Below are 13083 nucleotides of genomic sequence, written 5' to 3'. Positions count from 1 at the left end.
AATCTGGGCTCACTGCAACCTCCACCTCCCAGGTTCAAGTGATTCTCCTGCCTCAGCCTCCCAAGTAGCTGGGATTACAGGCGCCTGCCACCACGCCCGGCTGTGTTTTGTATGTTTAGTAGAGACGGGGTTTCACCATTTTGGCCAGGATGGTCTTGATCTCCTGACCTCATGATCTGCCCACCTTGGCCTCCCAGAGTGCTGGGATTACAGGCATGAGCCACCACATCGGCCTAGTTATTTTTAAATTTACAATTAAATTATTCACTATAGTCACCCTGTTGTGCTATCAAATACTAGATCTTATTTATTCTTCCTATTTTTTTGTACCTGTTAACCATCCCCACTTCCAATCCAATCCCCCCTACAACTACCCTTCCCAGCCTTTGGTAGCCATCAGTCTGCTATCTCCATGAGTTCAATTGTTTTAATTTTTAGCTCCCACAAATAAGTGAGAACATGCTAAGTTTGTCTTTCTGTGCCTGGTTTATTTCACTTATCACAATGACCTCCTGTTCCATCCATGTTGTTGCAAATGACAGAATCTCATTCTTTTCTATGGCTCAGTAGTACTTAGTAGTACTTTGTTAGTGAAACGATATTTTCATTTCTCTATAATGTAGTTATTTCAAATATAAAAGTAATATGTGCCATATGATAAAATTTGGAAAATTATAATGAAGAAAATAAATCTTGAAGAAACCCCACAATTCAGAGATTATCACGATTTGGGGGGTATGAAGTAACATTTTGGGGTTGTTTTTGTTTTTGTTTTTTTGAAACAGAGTCTCACTCTATCGCCCAGGCTAGAGTGCAGTGGCATGATCTCGGCTCACTGCAACTCCACCACGAGGGTTCAAGCAGCTGGGATTACAGGCACCCACCACCATGCCTGGCTAATTTTTTTTTTTTTTTTTTTTAGTAGAGATGGGGTTTCACCATATAGGTCAGGCTGGTTTCGAACTCTTGACCTCACGTGATCCACCCAGCTCCCCCACCTCCCAAAGTGCTAGGATTACAGGGGAGAGCCACTGTGCCTGGCCGATTATGACTGGGAAGAAACCGTAAGACAAAATACTCTATGATAAGTGCCAAATTAGAGATGTAGTGTATTCAAAGAATATAGGTTGGTTGTTGGTGGTTTTTTTTTTTTTGGTAACAGCTTTATTGAGATGTAATTCATATACCCTACTATCTACCTATTTAAAGTGTACAAGTCAATGGTTTTTAGTATATTCACAGAGTTGTGCAAGTATCACCACATTTAATTTTGGCACATTTTTACCTCATCTGACTGAGCCCTGGCAACCATGACTCTACTTTCTGTCTCCGTACATTTGCCTGTTCTGGACATTTCATATAAATGGAATCATACAATATGTGGCCCTTTGTGTGTGACTTCATGAGCATGATATTAAGGTTCATTCATGTTGCAGATGTATCAGTACTTCGTTCCTTTTTATTGCCAAATAATATGCCATTGTATGGCTACGTATTTTGTATATCCATTCATCAGGGTATTTTTGGGTTTTTTTTAGACAGTTTACATATATTTAGCACATTATTTGTAGCAAGAATCTAACACATTTTGTCACTTAATCCTTACAATGATCTTATATGGTTGGTATTATACCCATTTATGTATTTATTTATTTATTTATTTTTAATTATACTTTAAGTTCTAGGGTACATGTGCACAACGTGCAGGTTTGTTACAAAGGTATACATGTGCCATGTTGGTTTGCTGCACACATTAACTTGTCATTTACATTAGGTATTTCTCCTAATGCTATCCCTTCCCCCTCCCCCTACCCCACGACAGGCCCTGGTGTGTGATGTTCTCCACCCTGTGTCCAAGTGTTCTCCTTGTTCAATTCCCACTTATGAGTGAGAACATGCAGTGTTTCGTTTTCTGTCCTTGCGAAGGTTTGCTCAGAATGATGGTTTCCGGCTTCATCCATGTCCCTACAAAGGACATGAACTCATCCTTTTTTATGGCTGCATAGTATTCCATGGTGTATATCTGCCACATTTTCTTTTTTCTTTTTTTTTTTACCTTTTTTTTTTATTATTATACTTTAGGTTTTATGGTACATGTGCACAATGTGCAGGTTAGTTACATATGTATACATGTGCCATGCTGGTGCGCTGCACCCACCAACTCGTCATCCAGCATTAGGTATATCTCCCAATGCTATCCCTCACCCCTCCCCCCACCCCACAACAGTCCCCGAAGTGTGATGTTCCCCTTCCTGTGTTCATGTGTTCCCATTGTTCAATTCCCACCTATGAGTGAGAATATGCGGTGTTTGGTTTTTTGTTCTTGCGATAGTTTACTGAGAATGATGATTTCCAATTTCATCCATGTCCCTACAAAGGACATGAACTCATCCTTTTTTATGGCTGCATAGTATTCCATGGTGTATATGTGCCACATTTTCTTAATCCAGTCTATCATTGATGGACATTTGGATTGGTTCCAAGTCTTTGCTATTGTGAATAGTGCCGCAATAAACATAAGTGTGCATGTGTCTTTATAGTGGTATGGTTTACAATCCTTTGGGTATATACCCAGTAACGGGATGGCTGGGTCAAATGGTATTTCTAGTTCTAGATCCTTGAGGAATTGCCACACTGTCTTCCACGATGGTTGAACTAGTTTACACCCCCACCAACAGTGTAAAAGCATTCCTATTTCTCCACATCTTCTCCAGCACCTGTTGTTTCCTGACTTTTTAATGATCGCCATTCTAACTGGTGTGAGATGGTATCTCATTGTGGTTTTTATTTGCATTTCTCTGATGACCAGTGATGATGAGCATTTTTTCTTGTGTCTGTTGGCTGCATAAATGTTTTCTTTTGAGAAGTGTCTGTTCATATCCTTTGCCCACTTATTGATGGGTTGTTTGATTTTTTCTTGTAAATTTGTGTAAGTTCTTTTTAGATTCTGGATATTATCCCTTTGTCAGATAGGTAGATTGCAAAAATTGTCTCCCGTTCTGTAGGTCACCTGTTCACTCTGATGGTAGTTTCTTTTGCTGTGCAGAAGCTCTTTAGTTTAATTAGATCCCATTTGTCAATTTTGGCTTTTGTTGCCATCGCTTTTGGTCTTTTAGTCATGAAGTCCTTGCCCATGCCTATGACCTGAATGGTATTGCCTAGGTTTTCTTCTAGGGTTTTTATGGTTTTAGGTCTAACATTTAAGTCTTTAATCCACCTTGAATTAATTTTTGTATAGGTATAAAGAAGGGATCCACTTTCACCTTTCTACATATGACTAGCCAGTTTTCCCAGCACCATTTATTAAATAGAGAATCCTTTCCCCTTTTCTTGTTTTTGTCAGGTTTGTCAAAGATCAGATGGTTGTAGATGTGTGGTGTTATTTCTGAGGGCTCTGTTCTGTTCCATTGGTCTATATCTCTGTTTTGGTACCAGTACCATGCTGTTTTGATTACTGTAGCCTTGTAGTATAGTTTGAAGTCAGGTAGCATGACACCTTCAGCTTTGTTCTTTTTGCTTACGATTGTCTTGGCAATGCGGGCTCTTTTTTGGTTCCATATGAACCTTAAAGTAGTTTTTTCCAGTTCTGTGAAGAAAGTCATTGGTAGCTTGATGGGGATGGCATTGGATCTATAAATTACCTTGGGCAGTATGGCCATTTTCACAATACTGATTCTTCCTATCCATGAGCATGGAATGTTCTTCCATTTGTTTGTGTCCTTTTTTATTTTGTTGAGCAGTGTTTTTTACTTCTCCTTGAAGAGGTCCTTCACATCTCTTGTAAGTTGGATTCCTAGGCATTTTATTCTATTTGTAGCAATTGTGAATGGGAGTTCTCTCATGATTTGGCTCTCTGTTTGTCTTTTATTGGTGTATAGGAATGCTTGTGATTTTTGCACATTGATTTTGTATCCTGAGACTTTGCTGAATTTGTTTATCAGCTTAAGGACATTTTGGGCAAGATGATAGGATTTTCTAAATATACAATCATGTCATCTGCAAACAGGGATAATTTGACTTCCTCTTTTCCTAATTGAATACCCTTTATTTCTTTCTCTTGCATGATTGTCCTGGTCAGAACTTCCAACACTATATTGAATAGGAATGGTGAGAGAGGGCATCTCTGTCTTGTGCCAGTTTTCAAAGGGAATGCTTCCAGTTTTTGCCCATTCAGTATGATATTGGCTGTGGGTTTATCATAAATAGCTCTTATTATTTTGAGATATATTCCATCAATACCTATTTTATTGAGAGTTTTTAGCATGAAGGGCTGTTGAATTTTGTCAAAGGCCTTTTCTGCATCTATTGAGATAATCATGTGTTTTTGGCTTTGGTTCTGTTTATGTGATGGATTACGTTTATTGATTTGAGTATGTTGAACCAGCCTTGCATCCCAGGGATGAAGCCAACTTGATCTTTGTGGATAAGCTTTTTGATGTGCTGCTGGATTCAGTTTGCCAGTATTTTTTTGAGGATTTTCGCATTGATGTTCATCAGAGATATTGGTCTAAAATTCTCTTTTTCTGTTGTGTCTCTGCCAGGCTTTGGTATCAGGATGATGCTGGCCTCATAAAATGAGTTAGGGAGGATTCCCTATTTTTCTATTGATTGGAATAGTTTCAGAAGGAATGGCACCAGCTCCTCTTTGTACCTCTGGTAGAATTCAGCTGTGAATCCGTCTTATCCTGGACTTTTTTTAGTTGGTAGGCTATTAATTATTGCCTCAATTTCAGAGCCTGTTATTAGTCTATTCAGGGATTCAAATTCTTCCTGGTTTAGTCTTGGGAGGGTATATGTGTCGAGGAATTTATCCATTTCTTCTAGATTTTCTAGTTTATTTGCATAGAGGTGTTTATAGTATTCTCTGATGGTAGTTTGTATTTCTGTGGGATCGGTGGTGATATCTCCTTTATCATTTTTTATTGCATCTATTTGATTCTTCTCTCTTTTCTTCTTTATTAGTCTTGCTAGCGGTCTATCAATTTTGTGGATCTTTTCAAAAAACCAGCTCCTGGATTCATTGATTTTTTGAAGGATTTTTTGTGTCTCTATCTCCTTCAGTTCTGCTCTGATCTTAGTTATTTCCTGCCGTCTGCTAGCTTTTGAATTTGTTTGCTCTTCATTCTCTAGTTCTTTTAATTGTGATGTTAGGGTGTCAATTTTAGATCTTTCCTGCTTTCTCTTGTGGCCATTTAGTGCTATAAATTTCCCTTTACATACTGCTTTAAATGTGTCCCAGAGATTCTGGTACATTGTGTCTTTGTTCTCTTTGGTTTCAAAGAACATCTTTATTTCTGCGTTCATTTCGTTATTTACCCAGTAGTCATTCAGGAGCAGGTTGTTCCATGTTTCCATGTAGTTGTGCGGTTTTGAGTGAGTTTCTTAATCCTGAGTTCTAATTTGATTGCACTGTGGTCTGAGAGACAGTCTGTTGTGATTTCTGTTCTTTTACATTTGCTGAGGAGTGCTTTACTTCCAATTATGTGGTCAATTTTGGAATAAGTGTGATGTGGTGCTGAGAAGAATGTATATTCTGTTGATTTGGGGTGGAGAGTTCTGTAGATGTCTATTAGGTCTGCTTGGTGCAGCACTGAGTTCAAATCCTGGATATCCTTGTTAACCTTCTGTCTCATTGATCTGTCTAATATTGACAGTGGGGTGTTAAAGTCTCCCATTATTATTGTGTGGGAGTCTATGTCTCTTTGTAGGTCTCTAAGGACTTGCTTTATGAATGTGAGTGCTCCTGTGTTGGGTGCATATATATTTAGGATAGTTAGCTTTTCTTGTTGAATTGATCCCTTTACCATTATGTAATGGCCTTCTTTGTCTCTTTTGATCTTCGTCAGTTTAAAGTCGGTTTTATCAGAGACTAGAATTGCAACCCCTGCTTTTTTTTTTTTTTTTTTTTTTGCTTTCCATTTGCTTGGTGGATCTTCCTCCATCCATTTATTTTGAGCCTATGTGTGTCTCTGCACGTGAGATGGGTCTCCTGAATACAGGACGCTGATGCGTCTTGACTCTTTATCGAATTTTCTAGTCTGTGTCTTTTAATTGGGGCATTTAGCCTATTTACATTTAAGGTTAATATTGTTATGTGTGAATTTGATCCTGTCATTATGATGTTAGCTGGTTATTTTGCCCATTAGTTGATGCAGTTTCTTCCTAGCATCGATGGTCTTTACAATTTGGCATGTTTTTGCAGTGGCTGGTACCGGTTGTCCCTTTCCAAGTTTAGTGCTTCCTTCGGGCGCTCTCGTAAGGCAGGTCTGGTGTTGACAAAATCTCTCAGCATTTGCTTGTCTGTAAAGTATTTTATTTCTCCTTCACTTATGAAGCTTAGTTTGGCTGGATATGAAATTCTGGGTTGAAAATTCTTTTCTTTAAGAATGTTGGATATTGGCCCCCACTCTCTTCTGGCTTGTAGAGTTTCTGTCGAGAGATCAGCTGTTAGTCTGATGGGCTTCCCTTTGTGGGTAACCCGACCTTTCTTGCTGGCTGCCCTTAACATTTTTTCCTTCATTTCAACCTTGGTGAATCTGACAATTATCTGTCTTGGGGTTGCTCTTCTCGAGGAGTATCTTTGTAGTGTTCTCTGTATTTCCTGAATTTGAATGTTGGCCTGTCTTGCTAGGTTGGGGAAGTTCTACTGGATAATATCCTGCAGAGTGTTTTCCAGCTTGGTTCCATTCTCCCTGTCACTTTCAGGTACACCCATCAAATGTAGGTTTGGTCTTTTCTCATAGTCCCATATTTCTTGGAGGCTTTGTTCATTTCTTTTTACTCATTTTTCTCTAAACTTCTCTTCTCGCTTCATTTCATTAATGTGATCTTCAATCACTGATACCCTTTCTTCCACTTGATCGAATCGGCTACTGAAGCTTTTGCATGCATCATGTAGTTCTCTTGCCATGGTTTTCAGCTCCATCAGGTCATGTAAGTTCTTCTCTACACTGTTTATTCTAATTAACCATTCGTCTAATCTTTTTTCAAGGTTTTTAGCTTCCTTGCAATGGGTTCAAACATCCTCCTTTAGCTCAGAGAAGTTTGTTATTACCGACCTTCTGAAGCCTACTTCTGTCAACTCGTCAAAGTCATTCTCCATCTAGCTTTGTTCTGTTGCTGGTGAGGAGCTGCTATCCTTTGGGGGAGAAGAGGCACTCTGGTTTTTAGAATTTTCAGCTTTTCTGCTCTGCTTTCTCCCCATCTTTGTGGTTTTATCTACCTTTGGTCTTTGATGATGGTGACCTACAGATGGGGTTTTGGTGTGGATGTCCTTTTTGTTGATGTTGATGCTATTCCTTTCTGTTTGTTAGTTTTCCTTCTAACAGTCAGGTCCCTCAGCTGCAGATCTGTTGGAGTTTGCTGGAGGTCCAATCCAGACCCTGTTTGCCTGGGTATCACCAACAGAGGCTGCAGAACAGCAAATATTGCTGCCTGATCCTTCCTCTGGAAGCTTCATCTCAGAGGGGCACCCAGCTGTATGAGGTGTCAGTCGGCCCCTACTGGGAGGTGTCTCCCAGTTAGGCTACATGGGGGTCAGGGACCCACTTGAGGAGGCAGTCTGCCGATTCCCAGAGCTCAAACACCATGCTGGGAGCACCACTGCTCTCTTCAGAGCCGTCAGACAGGGACGTTTAAGTCTGCAGAAGTTTCTGCTGCCTTTTGTTCACCTATGCCCTACTCCCAGAAGTGGAGTCTACAGAGGCAGGCAGGCCTTATTGAGCTGCGGTGGGCTCCGCCCAGTTCAAGCTTTCTGGCCGCTTTGTTTACCTACTCAAGCCTCAGCAATGGCGGATGCCCCTCCCCCAGCCAGGCTGCCGCCTCGCAGTTCAATCTTGGACTGCTGTGCTAGCAGTGAGCGGGGCTCCATGGGCATGGGACCCACTGAGCCAGGCCCGGGATATAATCTCCTGGTGTGCCATTTGCTAAGACCATTGGAAAAGCACAGTATTTGGGTGGCAGTGTCCCGCTTTTCCTAGTACAGTCTGTCACGGCTTCCCTTGGCTAGGAAAGGGAAATCCCCCAACCCCTTGCACTTCCCAGGTGAAGCAATGCCCCGCCCTGCTTCGGCTCACCCTCCATGGGCGGCACCCACTGTCCAACCAGTCCCAGTGAGATGAACCGGGTACCTTAGTTGGAAATGCAGAAATCACACGTCTTCTGCGTCAGTCACACTGGGAGCTACAGACCGGAGCTGTTCCTATTCAGCCATCTTGGAACGGACCCTCCCATTCATCAGTTGATGGATATTTCTGTTCTTTCCACTTGTTGGTTATTATGAATAATGCTGCTTATAAACATTCATGCAAAAGATTTTGTATGGACAAATGTTTTCATTTCTCTTCAGTATAGGAGAAAAAGTAGAATTGCTTGGTCATATGATAACTCTATTTTTAATTTTTTGATAAATGACCAGACTTTTCCTCAGCAGCTGCATCCTTTTACATTCCCAGCAGCAGTGTATAGTTTCCAATTTCTCCACATCCTTGCCAACACTTGGAATTGTCCAAGTTTTTTTATTATAGCTATCCTAGTGTGTATCTGGTTGTGGTATCTGGTTGTGGGTTTAGTTTGCATTTCCCTGATGGCTAATGATGCCAAGCATCTTTTCTTGTGCTTTTTGGCCATTTGTACATATTCTTCAGAGAAATGGCTGTTCAGAACTTTTGTCCATTCTTAGTTATTATTTCTCTTTTTATCATTGAGTTATAAGAGTTCTTTATATATTCTAGATACAAGTCCCTTATCCAGATATATGGTTTGCAAATATCTTCTGCCATTTTGTAGTGGGACTTTTCACTTTCTTGGTGGTGTCCTTTGAAGTACCAGAGTTTTTCATTCTGATGAGGTCTAATTATCTATTTTTTTCTTTTGTTGCTGGTGCTTTTGGTGTCATATCTAAGAAAGCATTGACTAATCCAAGGTCATGAAGATTTATGCTGTTTACTTCTAAGAGTTTTATTGCTGTAGCTCTTACATTTAGGTCTTTGATCGATTTTTAGTTAATTTTTTTTAAGAGCATAGGTTTTGAGGTCAAACAGTGTGATAGTCTTCGTCTTCTGAGAAGCAGACACCAAAGTAGAAATTAGGCTGGGCATGGTGGCTTATGCCTGTAATGCCAACACTTTGGGAGGCTGAGGCAGGAGAATAATTTGAGACCAAGAGTTCGAGACCAGCCTGAGCAACATAGGGAGACCCCCGCCATCTCTACAAAAACAAATAAATAAATAAATTAGCTGCATGTGCCTGGTGCATGCCTGTAGTCCTAGCTACTTAGGAGGCTGAAGTGGGAGGATCGCTTGTACGCAGGAGTTCCAGGCTGCAGTGAGCTGTGACTACACCACTACACTCCAGGCTGGGTGACAGAGTGAGACCCTCATCTCCAAAAAAAAAAAAGAGAGAATTAGGTAGGGCATGGTGGCTCATGCCTGTAATCCCAGCATTTTGGGAGGCCGAGATGGGTGGATCACCTGAGGTCAGGAGTTTGAGGCCTGCCTGGCCAACATGGTGAAACCCCATCTCTACTAAAAATATAAAAACTAGCCAGGCATGGTGGACACACATGTAATCCCGGTTACTCAGGAGGCTGAGACAGAAGAATCACTGGAAACTGGGAGGCGGAATTTGCAGTGAGCTGAGATCATGCCACTGCACTCCAGCCTGGGCGACAGAGCGAGACTCCATCTCAAAAAAAAGAAAAAAAAAAAAGAAAAGAAGAAGAGACAGAATTAAACATGCAAGGATTTTATTAAATGAGAGAAAACACAGAAGGAGCTGGAAAAATGCTGAAGAAGCAGTCAGAGCGCAATGCAAGTCTGACCCAGAGTGAAGAAGAGAGGGAAGGAAGGTTGGTGGGTAGAAGCGACTTCAGGCTGCCATTCAGTTCAAAGCTCAGCAAGGCCATCAGAAGGTCCTTGAGCCAAAGTCAGCCTCAGAGGAGTCCTGGGTCTCCCAGGAACAGGTCTGCCTTAGTCCCTGCCATTTTCAGTAACTGACTGGGAAAAGCCCAGTGGGAAGTGTGGCCTCAGTACAAACAAGACAATGGATTTCAAAGCGCAACAGCTGGGGCCCTTGGTCAGTTGGCTCCCAGAGGGGCACATTTCATGACTGACACACTTCAGTTTGATTCCAACCCTGTCACTCATTTTGTTACAGGAACAAAAACATTGTTGAATCTCTCTGAGTCTCTTTTATTTATAATGTACCTATTTTCTTGCCTGGAACTTAGAAATCATGGCTAGTAATGATAACTTTGGTGGCATTATATATTAAATATGCATATTTATTAATATATAAAGTGATTACTTCTTATTAATATGTTAGAATATAAAATGAGATAAATCCATTGGACAAAGACAAACTCCAAATGTCATCATGTATTAAACTTTGAAGACTTATGGTTGGATGTTAATAAGTGTTCAATAAATTTCTCATCTTCAAAGTTCTGGCTTAAATGTCACCTTTTTGGTGAAGACTTCCTTAGCCACCAAGTCAATATTAGTCACTTTTTCTGTGTTCCCATAACACAGTGACTCTCAACATGAAAAAGTAGGTACGAAAATCTTTAGGGAAGTCTTAAAAACTACTCTGAATTCATCATTGCTTTAAGTTTTTAAGCCATTCAAAAATAATGTGAATAACAATTCTAATTCCTAGACTATGACATACTGAATCATTTTCCTCCTACAAAACTCTATAAATGCCACACAAACTATAAATTATATTCTTTGCATGCATAGCTGAGCTGAAAAGGAATGAACAGAAATCTCCCGGAGGCAAACAAGAGGAAACATAAAGCCAGAGCAGTAAGCCCATGAATTGACCTTTGACTCCTCTCTGGAGAAACAGAGTGAAAGGTGGCTCAGAAGCCGAGGGCCAGGGCTTACCTGCTAGGAGTCCAGGCCCTGGGCCTGTGCTATGTGGAGAATTGGAACTGAGCAGCAACACACAGACACTCACACATTCACATGCACACACACTCACATACACGGGCATACACAAACACACACACACATTCACAAACATACACACACATGCAGAGACATAAACACACACACACAGACACACTCATACATTCATACACACACACACACATGCACAGACATACACAAAGACACACAGACAGACCTACACATTCACACACACTCTCACACACATGCACAGACCTATACAAACACACGCTTTCACAGACACAGACACACACTCACATTCACACACAGACATATGCACACACACACACACAGAGGCTACTCCCACAGAGAAACAATGGACCAGAAGATATTCCACTGCCACCACAGAGGGAAACAAAAGGAAGCTTCCTTCTTTTTACTTTTTTGGGAGGGATGGATTCTCACTTTGTCACCCAGTCTGAAGTGCAGTGGCACAATCTCAGCTCACTGTAACCTCCACCTTCTGGGATCAAGTGATCTGCCTGCCTCAGCCTCCAAAGTAGCTGGGACTACAGGCATGTGCCACCACGCCCGGCTAATTTTTTGTATTTTTTGTAGAGTCGGGGTTTTGCCATGTTGGCCAGACTGGTTTGAACTCCTGGGCTCAAGCAATCCACCTGCCTTGACCTCCCAAATAAAGCTTCTTTGTCTTGACCTCAGCTCTGGGTGTGTGGGGGGAAGGGCAGGGGACTACAGATAAACCTCCCTGGAGAATGTGTAAATAGAAGCCTAATTCTCTTTATGAACAAAGTATACATGATCCAGGAAACCACCCCCCCAACACCACCACCACAAGCTAATAAATTAACTTAGAATTTGGTCTAGGACCTGTAAGTCACCTGGAAGAAGCAAATGTAAATTTGGAAGACATGCCTTCAATCCAAACCTCACAAGATTCCCACAGACAAACCCTGCTGAAGATGAGTTTATAATCCAAAAGTTCAAAATGCAAAAACAGTGCAACCTAAACAAATTCAAGAGACACAACAAAGAATCAAATTAACAGCCTGGGTTGGGCACAGTGGCTCACACCTATAATCCCAGCACTTTGGGAAGCCTAGGTAGGAGGATCACTTGAGGTCCAGAGTTTGAGACCAGCCTGGCAAACATGGTGAAGCACCATCTCTACTAAAAATGCAAAAATTAACCAGGCCTAGTGGTGCACAGCTGTAATCCCAGCTACTCAGGAGGCTGAGGCAGGAGAATCACTTGAACCCAGGAGGTAGAGGTTGCAGTGAGCTGAGATGGCACCACTATACTCCAGCCTGGGCAACAGAGTGAGACAGGCAATAATAATAACAGCTTGGGCAGCATAGCGAGACCCCATCTCTACAAAAATAAAATAAAATAAATAAAATTAGCTGGGCATGTAGTCCCAGCTACTCTCAGGCAGCTGATGCAGGAGGATTGCTTCAGCCCAGGAGGTCGAGGTTGCAGTGAGACATGATCACGCCACTGCACTCCAGCCTGGGTGACAGAGTGAGACAGAGAGTCCTACTCTGGAGTTGTTCCTCTTGGTTTTCCTCTATCACATCTTTTCTCTCATATTTTCCCTCTTTTAGTTTCTGCTTGATGTTCTGGGTGGCTTCTGTAACCTTATTTTCTAGTCTTTCTACTGAATTTTTAATTGTGGTAACTATAACTTTATCTCTAAGAGTTCACCATGTTCCTTGAGTGTTGCTTTTTCTTAGCAAGATACTCTTGTTTTGTGGATGTATTTGCCTCTTCAGGCTGAGTGTATTTAGAGGTTTTACATTTGTTTCTTCTTTGGTGATGGAAATATTTTACATCTTCATGGGTGGTGGTTACACGGTTATATAAAAATTCAGTGAGCTGTATTCAATACCTGTGCATTTTACTCGGTAATTCTACCTTTACAAAACCAGCTTTGCTTTCATAGGAGGAATGAGAGGAAGGGCAGATCTAAGTTTTACTGAACCTGAAGCTCTTACAAATCACAAATATAAAATTAGGTTTGAAAGTGAGTATTTATTCAGGAGGACAAAAGAAATCAAACAGATTACAAGTTTTAAGAGACTGTCAAACACCACAGATGTTATAAAATCCAGAAGAATCACATAATTGTTTTTGTTATCTAGCTGCCTAATACATCTCTATAATGTTTTTTTCCTAT

Source organism: Pongo abelii, chromosome 3 (genome assembly GCF_028885655.2).
Source record: "Pongo abelii isolate AG06213 chromosome 3, NHGRI_mPonAbe1-v2.0_pri, whole genome shotgun sequence".
In the NCBI taxonomy this organism is placed as follows: domain Eukaryota; kingdom Metazoa; phylum Chordata; class Mammalia; order Primates; family Hominidae; genus Pongo; species Pongo abelii.
Note: the sequence above shows the minus strand (reverse complement) of the source record.